The sequence below is a fragment of the Ursus arctos genome, unplaced genomic scaffold (assembly GCF_023065955.2).
Source record: "Ursus arctos isolate Adak ecotype North America unplaced genomic scaffold, UrsArc2.0 scaffold_6, whole genome shotgun sequence".
Taxonomy (NCBI): domain Eukaryota; kingdom Metazoa; phylum Chordata; class Mammalia; order Carnivora; family Ursidae; genus Ursus; species Ursus arctos.
The window spans coordinates 74,079,297-74,096,340 of record NW_026623078.1 but is presented as its reverse complement, the minus strand read 5'-3'; the positions used below and the strand labels follow the sequence as shown (position 1 = coordinate 74,096,340).

The 17,044-nt window shown below is 53.3% G+C and overlaps 1 protein-coding gene and 2 long non-coding RNA genes across 3 annotated transcripts in view; 1 reads left to right on the top strand and 2 right to left on the bottom strand.

Moving 5' to 3' along the window:
* The window catches only part of LOC113252724 (uncharacterized), a 217,626-nt gene that overhangs the window by 168,727 nt on the left and 31,855 nt on the right, over window positions 1-17,044 (bottom strand). The gene's annotated exons all lie outside the window — the stretch shown is intronic.
* The window catches only part of LOC130542864 (uncharacterized), a 70,292-nt gene that overhangs the window by 22,419 nt on the left and 30,829 nt on the right, over window positions 1-17,044 (bottom strand). The gene's annotated exons all lie outside the window — the stretch shown is intronic.
* Window positions 1,121-8,310, top strand: LOC130542865 (uncharacterized). The gene is made up of 2 exons (XR_008957732.1): window positions 1,121-1,377; window positions 6,320-8,310. It is a non-coding gene; the product is annotated as an uncharacterized LOC130542865 (long non-coding RNA).

The window sequence follows — 17,044 nt, the reverse complement described above, 5'->3', positions numbered from 1 at the left end:
AAGCTGGGTGGCCTTAGGCAAGTCACTTCACAACTCTGGGCGTTCATTTCCAAGGACTGCATTAGGGACGAAGGTAACACCTCCGATGCGTGGTCCCTGCCCTCAAGAAGATTCCCGTCCATTGAGAAGCACTGAGAAGCAGACATTAAACAAATGTTTACAGAGACACCCACTAAGATAAAAATTGCTGCAGACGCTGTGATAGAGAAATACGCCCAGCCCCCACCGGTCGTTAACCTGGGGGTTCCAGGTGGAGGTCCTGAAGAGCCGAGATTTACACTGACCCCTGGAAGTTAGCAGGATTTATCATTTGCTTAAGACGAAAAAAAAGGAAGATAGAAGAGAGAAGCTCCTTTGGCAAATACCACTTCAGTGGGAACTTTTAAAATCGGCAACCGCCCAGATTAGTGAGCCGGTCCTGCATTCACTTGCAAAACATGACTTGCGACCACAATCGGATGCAGATTTGTAAAGAAATGCGCCCCATGGAAATGGAGGCGCCCCTTCCTGGAACAGTCTGCCTAACAAAGAGTCTAGCGGGGCTCCCCATTCCCCTATCTGCAAAATTCACCAGTTATTCAAAACAGATCTTACAAATCAATGAGAAAAAACTGCTAACACCCTGAAGGAAATGACCAATTGACAAAACACAAAGAGGTAATACACAGGAAAAGCTGGTCAATCACACCGGAGGTCAAAGCAAAGCAACAAGAACATCGTGGGGTTCTTTGTTTTGTTTGGGGGCATCTGCCTATCACAGGCCTTCACCCTTCGCTCCCGCTGTGCGGTGTGTTGCAGTCATCTCGATGTTCAAATCTGAGCACACGGTCTCGGTAGCCCTTCGAGTGGTGACTCGTGAAATTTTCCTCCAAAAAAACCTGACAGGATAGGTGAAGACTCCATAAGACGCCTCATACTTTGTGGGGCCCGGGGGGGGGGGGGACAGGGAGCCCTGCCAAGGAAACAACCAGAGATGCATGAAAAGGTGTGTGTGTTGTAACAGGCAAAAGCAGAGGGAAACCTGAGTGCCCGGTAGCGCTGACTTGGCTAATGATCATGACGTCAGTAATGTCCCTGCAGCCCACACACACACGCTCTGCACTGTCACTGGGGGAGGAACCTCGACAGACTGTCCTCACCTCTCCCCCACAGAGAAAGCTCAACTCCGCCAGAAAGGACGCACAACGTACCCAGTATCTCTTGTACGGGTACACAATCACCTATGGGAAAGCTGCTCAACACAAGTTTTTACAACTTTGAACGGCATGGGGCAACGGTCATGACAGAATGTTAGGTGACCCAAGTCAAGACGTGAAACCATATGGAAGCAGGAAGCAAGGTGCTAGGAGTGGCTACTTCCCAGCCTCAAGAGTACAGGTGATCTGCCTCTTCTGCTTTATTCTTTTTTCCTGCTTTTATTTTCTGCCTGTATTTACACATAAGCATGCATAGTGGGGGGCAGGGGGGGAGTCCGGTTGCCTGTTTAGTTTCCCCTCGGTTCTGTGGCAGGGGCCTGATGTGATGGTGGATCTGAAGGCTCCCATTGGCCCCAAGAAAGGATTCACCCTCCAAAAGTCGATTCAAACAATTCCCCAGTGAAACCTGCCCAAGGCCGCCCAGGCTGAACCCTCTCTCCCCTCCACGGTCCAGTGTTCTCCAGTTAGTGCTTCCCTTAGCGCCTACTATATGGTGTGTGCTGAAAGGACTGCATTATACGCTCAGCTTCTCCCCAGAATATGAACTATTTCAGAGCAGGGACCTTGTGGGCTCTTCTCCGTCGGGGCATCTCCAGAGCCAGGTCCAGTGCCGGTGCACAGGAGGTAGTCAGTGGCTGTTCTGTGGTGGAAGGGTAGCTGGCTGGAAGGGTGGCTCAGGGGCAGGGTGGCTGGGTAAAAGGGTGGTTCGTGGAGGGAAACGTAGAAGGATGGCTGGAAGGAAAAAGGCACGGAAGGGTAAAAGGGAGCACGGAAGTACGGACGGAGGAGGAAGGAATCGCTAGGTGAAATCAGAGAGCAGAGGTGCCCCACCAACAAGACAGCAGCAGACCAAAGAGAAGGAAGGCCGCGGCCATGTCCACAGTGACGTTCACATCTTGATGTTGCCGTGTGTAGGGCGCTCTGCCAGAAGCTTCCCTGCCCTTCGGAAGGTCACGCGGCAGGAGGGAGAGAAACAGCCAGATGGCAAAGGGCTACACGCCACAGGACAGCGAGAGCTCCTGAGCTGGTACCTTGCTCTCAACTCCTCCCCTCTACAAGACCACCTGTCAGCAGGCAACCCTCGTGCTGAGGCTCCCCACGGTGCTTCTCGAGCTCCCACGCTCCCGGGAATCCTTTCCCTAAGCGTGCCAACCTAGGATTCCCAGTCCTCTCCCTGCCTTCGAAGGTACCTTTGGGGAGCGCCCGTTCCCGGTCCCATACCGCACCCCAGCGCCCACACCTGGGAACCCGTGCGGCCAGGAGGATCCCGACTTCCTGCAGCACCACCATCCACCCCCAAAACCTGCTCCTCTGCTCGGCACCCGGCAACCGGTTCCCTCCACACAGCTGCCCGGTCGTTCCGGTAACAGGTCACCTGCCCAGATCCGCACACACCATTCCCCACAGTCCCCGGGGCACTGCTGTTCTCGGCACTGCTGGCAGCAGCGAGCCAGTCACGGGGCCTGCGTGAAACAAGGCGTTCCCGGGGCTGTATGTCACCAGCCGGCATGTACAGCGGCATTATTCCCGGGGCTCGCCACACCCAGGGAACGCGGGTGGAAGGAGAGGCGAGATGACACATTGAAGGAGAGAAGAGAACGGGATCCCCCCTCAGGACTTGTGACTCAGCTTCTGTACTTGTAGGGACAAAGCAACAGATCACTGCAGAGGGCTTCCCAGGTACCAGGCACTGCATAAATGAAGAGTCTCACTGAACCACCTTGGCCGAGTTGTTATCACACCCATTTTACAGATAAGGAAACTGAGGCAACGGCAGGTTAGATAAATACCCTGCCCAAGATCAACCCCAGATGACCATGTGGCCCAGACCTGACTTTGCACTGCCTCACGTCTGCGCAGCCTCGTCCACTCAGTGGGAAAACACAGGGCGGGAGGGTCACATGAAATTAAATATGGGACAGGACCCATAAGCACTTCTTAGCAAGAGCTGGGTGGATTATTGGAGGGCTATGAAATTCTGTCCACGGCACAGTTAGGAGCACAAGGCCTGGGGCTCCACACTCCAGGCCTAACTGCTGACCGGCCTTGCCCCTACTAGCTGCATGGCCTTGGACACATAACTGTGCATCCCAAGCCTTAATTTCTTCATTCGGCCGATACGGATAATGACAGTAGACCTCCCCATTATTAGGTTCTTGTTAAGAATTAAATAGGTTAAGGGGCACCTGGGTGGCAGGTCATGATCTCCAGGTCCTGCGATCGAGCTCCACATGGGGCTCCCAGCTCAGGAGGGAGTCTGCTTCTCCCTGTCCCTGTCCTCCTCCCCACCCGTGCTTGCTCTCTCTCTCTCTCAAATGAATAAATAATCTTTAAAAAAAAGAATTACATGGGTTAATATAAAAAGGCACTTTAGCACAAGCCTGGCAAGTAGAAAACCCCAACCGATGGCTTCTGTAGGACACCTGCCGTGTTTTCAAGTCATTCTGACATGCCAGGACCTGCACATTCCCATTTTCCACCGAAGCCCTCCCCATCCTCTTCCTCGTCCTCGTCCTCTGGTCTGTGTCTGGAGTGGAGAGCAGATATAAGAAATCCCTCCATGAAGAGAGGCCTTGACTCCCATCTTTCTAGAAACACACAGTCTGTTTTCCTCTACTACTTTCGACAGAGGGGTAGGCATAAGAAATATTTCACACCTCTTTTCTAAAGGAAAAATAACAGGATGAGCAAGATTATAAATGACAACCGTCACGTGGCTTCCATGGGAGGGCCTGGGGAAGGGCAGGATCATGGGGACTGGAAAGAGCCCATCGCAAGAGGCGGCTGGTTCAGCTCCAGCCAGGGTGGCCGTGTGCCACTGAGACCCCCCCCTCCGCCCCCCACCCAACCCAAGTAAGGCCAGAAATCTCACTCTCTACACGATGCAGATGGAGTGTATCCTTTGGGATTTCAAACCCAAACCCTATCTGTGTAGCCCATTTGGCCCTAAGCTACATTTAGGGCTGAGGCCCTACAACTCTAAGCCTCCCAGCATAGCACACAGAGGGTAGGAAGACATTACCTGCAGAGTCAGGCAGGGGCTGACCTGAAAGGGGTTCTCCAGCTTAACCTGGGAGGCTCACTACAAATGCAGATTCCAATCCCCTGAGCCCCAAGCAGAAATCCCTGCCCCTGCCCCCCCCCCCCAGGTGGAGGTTATGCTTCAGAAACACTGGTCTAGGGCAACTCCCTCCCCCTCTGTAGGAAATACCGGAGACCAGTAGAAATGAAGTGACCCCCCCCACACACACACACACCAAAGTCACCCACTAAAGGAGGGTACATCTAAAGAATCTTCCAGAAGCTTCTCTTAGGCCCAAGATCCTTCCCCAGCACCCTAGAGCCTCAATACAGATTTCCCCTCTGGGTCATAGAGCCACCCATTTCTTCACACCATGCCCCATCCTCACCCCCAGCTTCCAGGTGGAACCCTCAGGGGCCCTCTCACTGTGAAGGCCTCCAGCTGCTTTCTCAGTCCTGTGGAGGAGGTCCACGCCCCCAGTCTGCCCTCAGGCTCAATCCACAGTGACGCAGGACTTCTAATGACACTTTTGTTTCCTTTTAATAGTGGGCTTCCCGTAAGGTTGACAGCTGCCTTCCTTAGGGAAGACCCCAGCAGCCAAGAGGCAAAGACCCAAAGACAAAGGGTGGGGGGGGACGACACGGACACGGACGGACACAAGCTCAGTGAGGGGAGTCTCATAGTGAACTGAGATCTGGGCTCAAATCCCTACACACCACTTTGTAGATCTGTGACTCTGAGCCAGTGTCTCCTACTAAACCCTCAGCCTCTTCCACCATGAAACAGGTGTAAGGACAGGGTCCAACGTCTCTGGGTCAAGAGCAGAAGTGACAGCAGACAGCATAGGGTCAACAAATATATGGTATTATTGTACCTACTCCCAGAGTTAACGGGGTGGGTTTTCAAGGTCACTGCACGATGCCCACAAAATACACAAGACACAGGAGACTCGTGTGCACCTCCCCTGGCCTGTCAGGACGTGAGACCTGCCCCCCTCCCCAGTCTTGCTGGTTCCCTCCCGCCCCAGCTTGCTCTGTCTGCCCACACTGCTTTCCCTTTCCCGTAACTCAGCTGCTGACTTGAGTCAACCTCTTGGATTCTGGATCTCAAAGGGGCACAGCTGATTTGGGCGGGGCCTATAAAGGGATTGGGATGCCAGAGACCTTGACGGTGGCCGAAGACACAGAGGGCCGATGAGGCCCAGGAGGGTCCCACAAAGGACCTGCTGTTGAGGACAGGGCTGCCCCTATGACTCAGAGGCCGCACTGCAGGGCAATGACTCAGCACCCCAGTGCAGAGTTGGGCCGGCCCGGTGCCCCGGATCTGTCTCCAAAGCAGGGGTCCCATGCCAGCCCAGCGGGATGCAAGTCAGCCCAGAGGAATGCCGCCTCCCACCCGCCTGTGCCCACTGCTGCCGACTCACGAGGCTGGCATCCCGGGGCAGCACGTGATCGACCTGTCCAAATGCCAGAGTAAACAGGCGGGAACAGGAGCCCAGCTTCCCGGCCGCGGGGTGAGGTCATGCCTGCACAGGGTGACCAGGATGGAGGAGGGTGGGCAGCCGCGGGGCAGGAAATGGCCGGGATGCCAGCATACCGGCACACTGGCTTCTGGGGCTGGGGACAGAGGAGGCTGGAAGAGAAGTGACAGGCTTGCGGGACAATGAAAGGCAGAGCCCTCTGAGAGCCAGGGAGCCCCGGCGGGGTAGCTTATTCTAGACAGCATTTGGAGGCTGAAAGGGCATTGGGCCTCCTCCCTCCCTAGACCCCTCTCTTCCTCCTCCTCCCCTGTAATCTCTCCCTCCTATCTTCCCGCACTTCTAGAGAGTTCAGGCACAACTGCTTCCCAGCACTTGAGGTGACAGTGCGCCTACGGAAAGCCTCTGCGTCTGCATCTGCCAGCAGTCAGCGCCCTTAGGTAAACCCGAGCCTCTCCCGGCAAAACTCCACCTCCACCACCTCCCCTCTCAAAGATCCTGTCACTCACCGGCCACCTCTTCCAGGAAGCCCTCCAGAATCCTCGAGGGCAGCTCTTCACTTTCCCCTGCCTGGCCTCCTTCTGGGCACTGACTCACCTACTCATGCTTTCACTGTTGCTCCAGGTTTCTATGGCTATTGGTCCTGCAAGAGGTTCTATCCTGCCTCCTCGCCTGGAGCCTAGGTTCTGGAGGACCTGCGGTCCATCTGCCACATCCACGGCTAGGCTCTGGCCGAAAGAAGATGCTGTGCACGGGAGGTGCTTAATAACCTCATGCCACCCCCTCTTCCGATTCTGAAGTCTAGACAGCATGAGAGAGAAGCCCTTGTGCTCTCCCAGCTACCCGAATCCGCCGAAGTCACACCGGGTCACTGTCTCCTAAGCACCTCCACCAGGCAGCTAGACACCGCACTAGACACTGTGGAAGCAGAAAGGACCCAGACCCAGGGCCCTACCCTCAGGAGGCCCCAGAGCCACAGGCGAGCAGTCAGGTTCCCTCCATGTGGCAAGAACTGTGAGCAGGGCTGGCCGCAGGCTGCTATGGGGATGCGGAGGGAGAAGGGTGCAGGGCAGGCTTCATTAATAGGAACAAGAGTCCGACAACATGAGCTCACATTTATGGGGCCCTTCGTCTGTGCCAAGGGCTTTACCTCCCTTTATCCTCAGGCACTATACTGTCTGCTTTACATACGTTCATTCATTTAAGACCCCAACCCTTTGGGGAGAGACCCTGTTCCATCAGAGATGAGAAAGCTGAGGCCCAGAGAGGTTGATGTCATACTGAGGATCACACAGCCCCATTCACCCCGAGGCAGGCTAGCACCGGAGTCCAGGCACTAACCACGCCCCCTCACTGCCTCCTGCTCCAAAGCCTCCAGGCAGGGGAAAATATGCTGAGCAGAACTCAGATGACCCATCCAAGTGCCCAAGTGCCACTCCGACGTCCCGCTGGGCTCGCAGCCCCTTGTGACAGACACGGCGTCAGCGCCACGTGGTTCCACGACACCTCCCGGGAGCCTAGTTACTGTTCCAGCTGCAGTCACTGCTGCTTCACTCGGGACTCAACACAAAGTCCACACAATTCATCGCAGCAACTCCTGCCGCTGCGACTCAGCCCTAAGAAGTCTAACACCACAAACCGAGGCAGCTTCCCCAGGGCCTCCGAGCCTGGGGACGGCTACCCAAAACCGCAGGAGTCGGCCACCAGGCAGCCGGGCTCCGGGTCTTCCTGGTGAAGTGCCGGCTGAGCTCGAAGCAGCAGGAGATCTCGATGAGGCTTCGCCTAAGTGACGTCACCGACCTCCGTGCAGGAGCAGGGACCGTGGGCACAGCCTGAGCGATCCAGGCCAGAGGAGTGAGAGGTTCCTCCCGTGAAGTCCGTCCACTGAGGAACGGGGGGCAGCAGCGCACAAAGGGCTCACGGGACCCCTCACCTGTGACTCCTGATCCAAATTCACCCTCCCAAAAGGCTGAAACTAAGTAACTCCTGCCACTCAGGGTGAGACCCTCACCCCACTCCCCGGCCTGCGTCCCTCCACTGGAGGCGAAAGTGCCGCATTCGGGGAATCTCTCCGCTCCGGAGTAGAGCCTCATGGACGGAACGCCAGTCACGCGCCTGGGCCAGGTATCTTCATTCTGACCAGAAGCCGGCAACGTGCTCACTGTCACTTCCAGTGGGCCGAGGAGGACCACGAGGCGGTCCTCAGACGTTAAGTAACCAGGTCGCACAGCTCGGGATGAAGTTGGGATTAACAACTCCGGATTACCCAAAAACATGGCCCTCTCTCTTCCCACAAAACCACAGTGAGTCCCAAAGAAAGAGAACAAAGCACCAGGAAAGGGTACTCATGCCCAAATGTATCTACTAGACCACCACTTAACAGAAGGGGCTACTATTAAAAATAAGTCAGGGGCTCCCGGGTGGCTCAGTCGGTTGGGTGTCTGACTCTTGGTTTCGGCTCAAGCTGTGATCTTGGGGTCTTGAGATCGAGCCCCATGTCAGGCTCTGCACTCAGGCAGGAGTCTGCCGGATATTCTCTCTCTCCTTCTGCCCCCCCCCCTGCTCTCGCTCTCTCTCTCTCTCTCTCTCAAATAAATAAAATCTTTAAAAACTAAGTCAATAAATTATTCACAACCTCCTACCCCCCCCCAATAAAAGTTCTGTATTTAAAATTAAGGAGAGATTCTCTACCCACCTACCTCAGTTTTGGGGTTTGGTTTTGTTCCTTCTGCAGTCTTGTTTCAAAATAAAATGTTTCGAAACTTTTCTGTAACAGCATTTTCTTAATTTACGACAAAGGGACTCTGGCCCACCACTGAGTCTGCGCAAGAGACTAAAGGACAAAATTCATATATCAGTCTCACACTCCTCAGTTCCACGTGCTGACAGCTGACACTCCTTCTATGTTCTGAAAGCTGCATGCACTCCACAAAGATCAGGCACGGGGTCCATTCTTACCATCCTCAAAGCCAGCTCTGCCCCGGTCCACCGGCTTGCAGCTGTGTGTTACGAGCCACGTCACAGTGCTTGGTCATCTATATAAACATCAGCTGTTTTTATTACCAGAGATCTCTTTTTTCTTTTCCTTTTTTTAGGATTTTATCTTGAAGTCATCCTACACCTAATGTGGGCCTCGAACTTACAACCCCGAGATCGAGAGTCGCATGCTCTACTAAGCCAGCCCAGGCGCCCTTAAGTATCTTTTTAGTGTCCCTGAACCAGGAACAAAACATCATCAACAGAAACACAAAGTTGTGCCCCAACTTGGGTTCCAAGTCCAGCGTCAAGCACTGTATCAGGGAAACCGGAGATTAAAAATCTTTTACAAAGTAAAGGCTCCTTCTCAATGCCAAAGAGCCACTCCCCCGTTACCTATTTTGTAAACTGGGTATCTGACCATCGGGTTGCCTACAAGGGAGGCTCACTTTTGCCTAACTGCCCTTTAAAGAAGTTTCCGGTCCCCAAGAGCCTGCACACAGCCCTGCAAGCCCCCAGCCACACTCCAACATGCACACACACAGGCACACGTAGTCTTACTCCTTATTTTCAGCGTCCCTGTTTCCTCTTCCACCCCTTTTACCTTGCCAGCCAGCCAGGAGTGTGACAACAGATAATTCTTGGGGACGATGACCACGGTGCCCTGGGACAGGGCCCTGGAGGTTTCCTCAGGATCCTACCTTTATCGGATTGAGAACCAGTCTTTCCACCTCCTGGGAACACCTTGTTCTGAAAGGTGGCCAGGCTGCAGGCTCTGCCTTAGCCTCAGAGACTCAAAGGATTCGAGCCCAGAAGGAGCCCAGATTTTCCACCCCTGGCTTCTCCGGGCTCCATCCCCAAACGAGCCTGAGCCCACCACAGAGATCCTGAGAAGGTCTAAGAAAAGGGACAGAAAGCAGCCTGGTGCAGCACTGCATGCCCCCGCCCCCCCAGCCAGGCTAAACCCCATCAGGGTCCCCCACCCAACCCCCATCTCAGCGGTTACCTGCTGCCTGCTCTCCAGCCGCCCCCCTTCCCTTGTGCTTGACAACCTCATAAACGATCACACATGCTTCCTGCTGAGCCAGGGAAGCTCCCAGCAGCCAGCCAGCCAATCAGGACTGGCCCAGGGAATGAGACCACTTGCCATCCCTTTCCCGGCAACTCAGAATCTGCGGGGGGGCCCCTGGCATCTGACCTCCAGCTGTGTCTCCAACCCCAGAGCCTCCAACCGCACATCCACACACTGAGCGAGACTTCGCTCCACTCCTGGTGCCCAGCAACACCCCAGAGGCCCTCCCCACGCTGGCGTGGCACCCCCCTGCATGCCGGCCGTGCCACGTGTGGGTTCCCACCATGTACCAGCTGCGGGCACCTGGGCACATCTGTAACCTCTCTGACCCTTAGGCCTCTCGTGTGTAAGACAGAAACAACTCATAGGCTACTGAAAGAATCAAATGAGGCCATGAATTTTTTTCCGCTTCCTTTTAATTTTTTTTTATGACGTAATCTCTATGCCCAATGAGGGGACTGAACTCATGACCCTGAGATCACTAGTCACATGCTCTAGCAACTGAGCCAGCCAATTACTTACTTTTATTTTCTTTAAAGACATTAGGGGCGCCTGGGTGGTTCAGTAGGTTAAGCCTCTGCCTTTGGCTCAGGTCATGATTCCAGGGGCTTGGGATTGAGCCCCACGTCAGGGTCCCTGCTCAGCGGAGAGTCTGTTTCTCCCTCTCCCTCTGCCCCTCCCCCTGCTTGTGTGTTCTGCCTCTCTCTCTCTCTCTCTTTCTCTGTCAAATAAATAAATAAAATCTTTTTAAAAATTTTTTATTTATTCATTTGAGAGAGAGAGCACAAGCAGGCAGGGGGGCGGGGGAGGGTGCACAGAGGGAGAAGCAGACTCCCCGCTGAGCAGGGAGCCCGACGACTCGTGGACACATGGGGCTCGATCCCAGGACCCTGAGACCATGACCTGAGCTGAAGGCAGACGCATAACCGACTGAGCCACCCAGGCGCTCCCCCACCACTTACTTTTAAACAAACGAATTTCTAGAACAGTTTACGATTTTACAGAAAAATTGTGAGTCTAGTACAGAGTTCCCATATGCTCTGCCCCCATTTCCCCTGCTATTACCATTTTATATGATGATTTCTTACCAAATAATGAACCAATATTGACACATTGTTAGGAGCTGAAGTCTATACATGAGAGGCTCTTCTTGGCTGTGGCAGTTCCTCAGATTTCCCTTGTTTTTTGGTGACCTTGCCAGTTTTGAGGAGTAGCGATCAAAGTATTTGGTAAGTCCCCCCACTGGGATTTGTAGAAGCCGAGTTGATGCTAATGATGTGATAAGAAATGGCACCCTGCCACGGTGGTTTTCTGCCCCAAAACCGATAATCCCAGCCTAACCACGAGAAGGTCACGGATTTTTAAATTAAATGTGTGATAGATTAATACATTCGACATGGTTCAAAATTCAAATAACACCCCAAGATACACGGCCAAAAGTCCCCCTCATGCCCCTCACCCCTCTGGCCTGTCTCTCCCCCACACACCCAGGCTGCCAGCCACCTGTGTTGGTTTCTGGATCCTTTCAGCAGCTGGGCACATACACATTCTTTCATCCCTCCCACATAGGTACACTTCTTCCACAAAAGGTGGCAAGCTGTACTTACTATTCTGTACTTTGCTTTTTTGCAACGACGTGCCCCAAGATCTGTCCATGTTGTGCACAAAGCCACTCTTTACCCTTCCCACCTCCAGGCCACGGTGCGATCGGCCGTCATTTACTGCAACAGCTTCCGGCTACAGACATCTGAGTCGCTCTATCTTCTGCTACTATAAAACTGTTACAGGAGAATGAGGACTCCTGAGCATGGTTCCTTCTACACCAACCCCTGCAGGTGTATCTCTAGGGGAAACACGGTAGTCCTCCTTATCCACGGCCTCGCCTCCCAGGGTTTCAGTGACCTGAGGCCCAGTTTCAGTTACTGCGGTCCAGACGCAGATGATCCTCTTTTGGACCAACCATCACAAAGTCAACAGTAGCCCAAAACAATGTCAGACCGCCGGCATCGTTCCCCTCATCTCAACACATAGGCATCTTATCATCTCACATCATCACAAGAAGGAGGAGTACCAGGCAATGAGATGTTCTGAGAGAGACTCTATTCACTTAGCTTTTATTACAAGATATTACTGTAACTGTTCCATTTTATTACCAGTTACTGTTGTTAATCTCCTACTGTGCCTAATTTATAAATCAAATTTGATCATAGGTAAGTATGTATAGGAAAAACGGTCTACATGGGTTTAGCACTAAGGTTTTAGGCATCCACGGGGGGTCTTAGAACGTGTCCCCAGCGGATAAGGGGGGACCACTGTATGGCAACGCGAGATCACTGGGTCAAAGGGCTTCCTGGACGGAAAAGGCCAGCACACCCTCCCAAAGGGCTATAAACATTTGTATTCTCTTCAGCAATGTGTGTTTCTTTGTGGCTCTGTCAACAACAGAGTAAGTACATCGGTGCCTTGTGTGTTATATGATTTTAAGAGGGGAAAGTGGCCTTTTTGATAGACATTTCCCTTTTTATGGCTGGGTAGATCATCTTCTGTTTAAGTGCCATTCGAAACTCCTTTTCCAGGAACTATCTTCACCCTGAGAAGCTATGTGCCTCACACATACCAGCCGTCCCCTTAGCCATAGGCCAGCACCTGGGGGTGCTACCTGGACACACACCACCTGGGCTCCAGCCACGACAAGGGAGCCAGAGGAGGCAAGCAAGACACGCGCCAGAGTAGGAAGCAGGACTCGGCTGTGGCTAAGGCCTTGAGGGAAGATGGGACTGGACCAAGACCTCCGAGTATTACACGTTGCTTGCAGAGGTGCGCAGGAAGGACAGGACCCCACCAGGAAGAAGCCTCCCGCCACAGGAGACTCCAGGAGACCTGAAGAACCTGCAGGGTCTGCTTAGAGGGCGGGTGGGACCAAAGGCAGCGTGGACGCCAACCCAGCCACACAAGTGGCTCTTACAGTGTGAGCAGAGGGGAACGTCCCAGCCTCATTTTCCTTCTTCACATTCTGCTGACCTCTCAAGACCAGTTATTCTGTTTTTACACCATTTAGTTCAGCAGCTTAAAGCCGCGATCCCCTCAAGAACCCTAACGAAGCACACGTCCCAGGCCTGAGTGGGGTCCGGGGTGTGCTCTTGGAAAAGGCTTCTCACTGGCATCTCTGACAAAGGACCACCCGCGGGCCCCAAGGAGCCAGGACAGCCCTGCCTGGACCCCTGGGGGGAACAGGGCTTTCAGAAACGCATGTTGGGTAGGGAGGAGAAGTTTCAATAAACACGAGTGACCTTTCCTCGAGTTCTGTTCAAGAGAGAAAACCATGGGTGCCAGAGAAACACCCACTTTGGAAATCTCTCTCACATGCATAAACCTGCACCAGGCCTTGAGGCTGTGGATGGGGCAACGAACGTTCTGTTCTGCAAACATCTCAGGTCACCTAAGAATTCTCCCCAAGACCAGAGATACCCTGGGCGGCTCATCTGCATATCTGATGAATTATTCATGTTCCTGCCAGCTTCTGCAGTGCACTGGGTCGGATCACCTGCATAACCTCAGCCCGTGGGCAGGGTGGCAGTGTGGAGTCAGCTACACACACACACACACACACACACACACACACGCACGCACACACACGCACGCTTAGGGTCAAGGGCTGGTGCTCTTACATTTCTAGACTCCAATAAGATCTCCGTCCATCCATTCCTTTCCCCGCCGCGTGCACCTGGCTCAGGCTATCGAGGGCTTCCAAACCTCCTCCTCCCCTTCCCTGCCTATCCCTGCTCCCCTCCAACCCAGACAGCGCAGCAAAGACACGATCTTAGTATTTGGGGGGAATACCCTGGGGGTCCTTCTTCTCCCTGATGACCCGAAACCACTCTTCACTCGGGCTATGAGGGCATCAGCAAGCCAGCCTAACATGGCCTCTCCATGCTTAGACTCCACCAGCCCTCACGCCGACCATCAGCTCTAAGGAAAGGAACCGTATCTGGACCCACAACGAAGTACCCCCCTCACAACACACAATGTCTCCCCCGCTCTCGTCATCCCTACGAAGGGCTCAATTCCAAGTCCATCTTCTTTGAGAACCCTTTCCCACACAGAGTACCTGATAGGTTCCAGGCACTGTGGCGGGCACTGAGGTTCGTCCCAAAGAAGTTCAGTCTAGTGGGTGAGACGGACATGCTGATGCTAGCGGATGAGAAGGGCTCTGTTCACGGTTAATACAGGCAGCTGCGGCAGCCTCTCCTAAATCTGGAAGTCAGGGAGGACTTCCTGGGGGAAGTGGTACCTGAGCTGTGTCTTTAAGAACCGAAGAGGATTACAGGTTGCTCGAGGGTTGCGTGGTTCACAGAAACACGGGAGGAGGAGAGCTCTGTTACGAAGGCTTCGTGGGCAAGGGAAAGGGGAGAAACGGGCCATGTGCACAGTATGAGCACCCAAAAGTACGCTTGAGGAATGGTGGCCTCAGCTCTCCCGGGGGCTTCACACTTACTATTTCAGACCCTTCAGGAGGCTGCATCAGGACCGCCTTCCCCAGGCAGCTTTCCCATTCACAAGGGCACCAAATTCAGCGAACTAATGCAAATAGAGCCTTTTAATAATGTAGACGTGCATCAGTAATTCAGAAGCCAGGAGGCTCCCCAAAGGAACCGTGAGGCATATCGAGAGCCCCCTGCCCGGGATTTAGCAGCTTCAGAAGGCAGATTAGCCCTTTGAGGCCATGCTTGGGAAAGAAAGGGCCTTCTCTCAAGGACTCTGTACCAAGTACCATGCAAGCACATCTAGGAAGCCCAGGAAAGGGGTTCCAACCTCTTATTAAAAAGCAAGGGCCACTCACAGAGGGTTTGATTTATAAACACCTGGCCCCTGACAAACCCCTTCCAAATTCACCACCCGGTCTGTCCTCATAGCCTGAAGGGTGGGCAGGGTCCCATTTGTTGCTTCTGTAGGACAGGAAGCTGAGGCTCTCACCTTTAGGGGAGAGGGAGAGGGCACTTGCTGGGGCCTATCACAGAAGGTTTCAGAGAAAGGATTCTGACCTGGTCTTATAGTCCCAGGACACCTGCTCTCTGCCATGTGAATTCGAGGAACTGGGCAGACTACTGAATGCCACCTTGTCCAACTTCTCCTGGCACCCAGGGAAGGACTGAGGGGTTCCATGACTTTCTAGTGACCAAGCTGGATCAAGATGTCGGTGTTCTAAGATTGATTAATAGCTTGGGGACAAACCAGGTCTTTTCTGAGGCAAAGAGACAGCTCGTGCACACCAGTGACTGCAAGCCCAGCCTGGCCCCCTCTGGAAGGAGAGAACAGATGACCTTCAAGGGGGGCTGGAGCTGGGCATGGGAGCAGCCCTCTGTGCCTGGAAGACATGGCCTTTTCATAGAGTCCAGAATTGGGGCGCCTAGGTGGCTTGGTCCACTGAGCGTCTGCCTTTGGCTCAGGTTATGATCCCAGGGTCCTGGGATCAAGCCCTGCATCGGGCTCCCTGCTCAGTGGGGAGCCTGCTTCTCCCTCTCCCTCTGCTGCTCCCCCTGCTTGTGTGCTCTCTCTCTCTCTGCTGCTCCCCCTGCTAATGTGTGCGCGCTCTCTAATAAATAAGTAAAATCTTAAAAAAAAAAAAAAAAGGAATCCAGAATTCCTGCCCCACAGGGGGGCATTAACAAATGCAGTGCAGAGTCCCATTAAAGGGCAAAACAGTATTTCAGTCTTTGTCTTAAACACCTAGAATGGATAGGGGCCCCTGGGTGGCTCAGTCAGTTAAGCATCCAACTCTTGATCTCGGCTCAGGTCTTGATCTCAGGGTTGTGAGTTCGAGCCCTGTGTTGGGCTCCAAGCTTGGCATGGCGCCTACTTAAAAAAATAAATAAATAAACCAAAATGGGTAAAAGGTAATAAGAAAGGCGTAAAATTTCAAGGATCTAAACATAAACCACTCCCACAAAAGTTTAAAGGGCATACAACTTAAAAAATAATAAATAAAAATAAAATAATAATAAAACAAAAATGAAAAATGTAATAATAAATAATAAGCCATTTAAAATAAAATAAAAATGCATTTACTTTCCTTTGCAAATAAAAATACAGTTGTACATGTCTTCGGTCAGATGACAGGGTATGAAATTGTTGTGTAGTGATACAGGGCGTGGAGCCAAAACCTGGACCCAACATAGATCCCACGTCAGACATCTGAACGCCTATCAAATGGGGTCAGTGGTATCTGCCTCCCTTTCCTCCTGGTCAATGAGACATGGAGGAAGAGCTAATTCTGACTTGGAAGGGAATTTACGGAGCACGTACTATGTGCCAGGAACCTTGCCTCACTCCTAATAGCCCTTTGAAATGTATTGTCCCCATTTTACAGGGATGCAGACTAAGTCTCAAACACTTTGACCCAAACCATCCATTTCCAGGACAAGCTTTGGGGAAGGATTCCAGGCCGCCAAGGGTTTCTGGTCTGCTTAGTCACAGGGGTAGACTGGGGCAGACTTGGAAGCTGTTGGAGCCCTGGGCCTCTCTCCTCACTCACAATCTCACTAGAGATAGACCCGGGACCCACGGGTGTGCCCTCCCGCCCCTGGGCATCCTGCGAGAACCGGCTCAGCCGGGGGGGGGGGGGGGGGTGCTCAGTGCACTGTGGCCTGAGATGGCAGGCGACGCCTCCTGCCTTGTCTGGGCCGCACCAGCCTCCTGCTACAGCAGCCTCTCCAGGGAACTCCAGCACACCAGAAAGCCTCCATGTGCCCTGCTCTGCAAAGCCCAGCTATGAGAAAGTCCCCGCGGCCAGGGCTGTCCCACCAAGGTGTGGCCGGGGCAGTGCGCACGACCTCTGCCCCTTCAGAGCCCGTCTCCCAGCATTCCACACTATTTTAAGGCCTTCTGAGAACCAAACAGGATTCAGGGCTCGCCGGGGACCGTCTGTAAAAGTTTTCCACTGGAACAAAGATTACAACGCTGTGACTCAAAGCGTGACTTTACAATGGGATCTGATTATCAAGAGTTCCAGAATATCCTCTTTTGAGACTCACTGCTCCTTTCTCTTTCCTGTCGTTTACGGGCTGGCAGGCACACAGCACGTAGACCAGGCAAATGCCTCATTCAGGGGAGGAGGGGGGGGGGGACCTATTCCTCCCAGGGGTTGGTTCTGGGGTCCCAGCACTCATCCTAAGGGGCCCCTGTCCACACACACTGTAGAGAGAAACGTTATCCTGATGACAGTATCCATGATACTAAACACTTGTGCTCCAACCCTCCACTGGCTTCCCACTTCCCTCCAAATATAGCCCGAAGGCCTCATG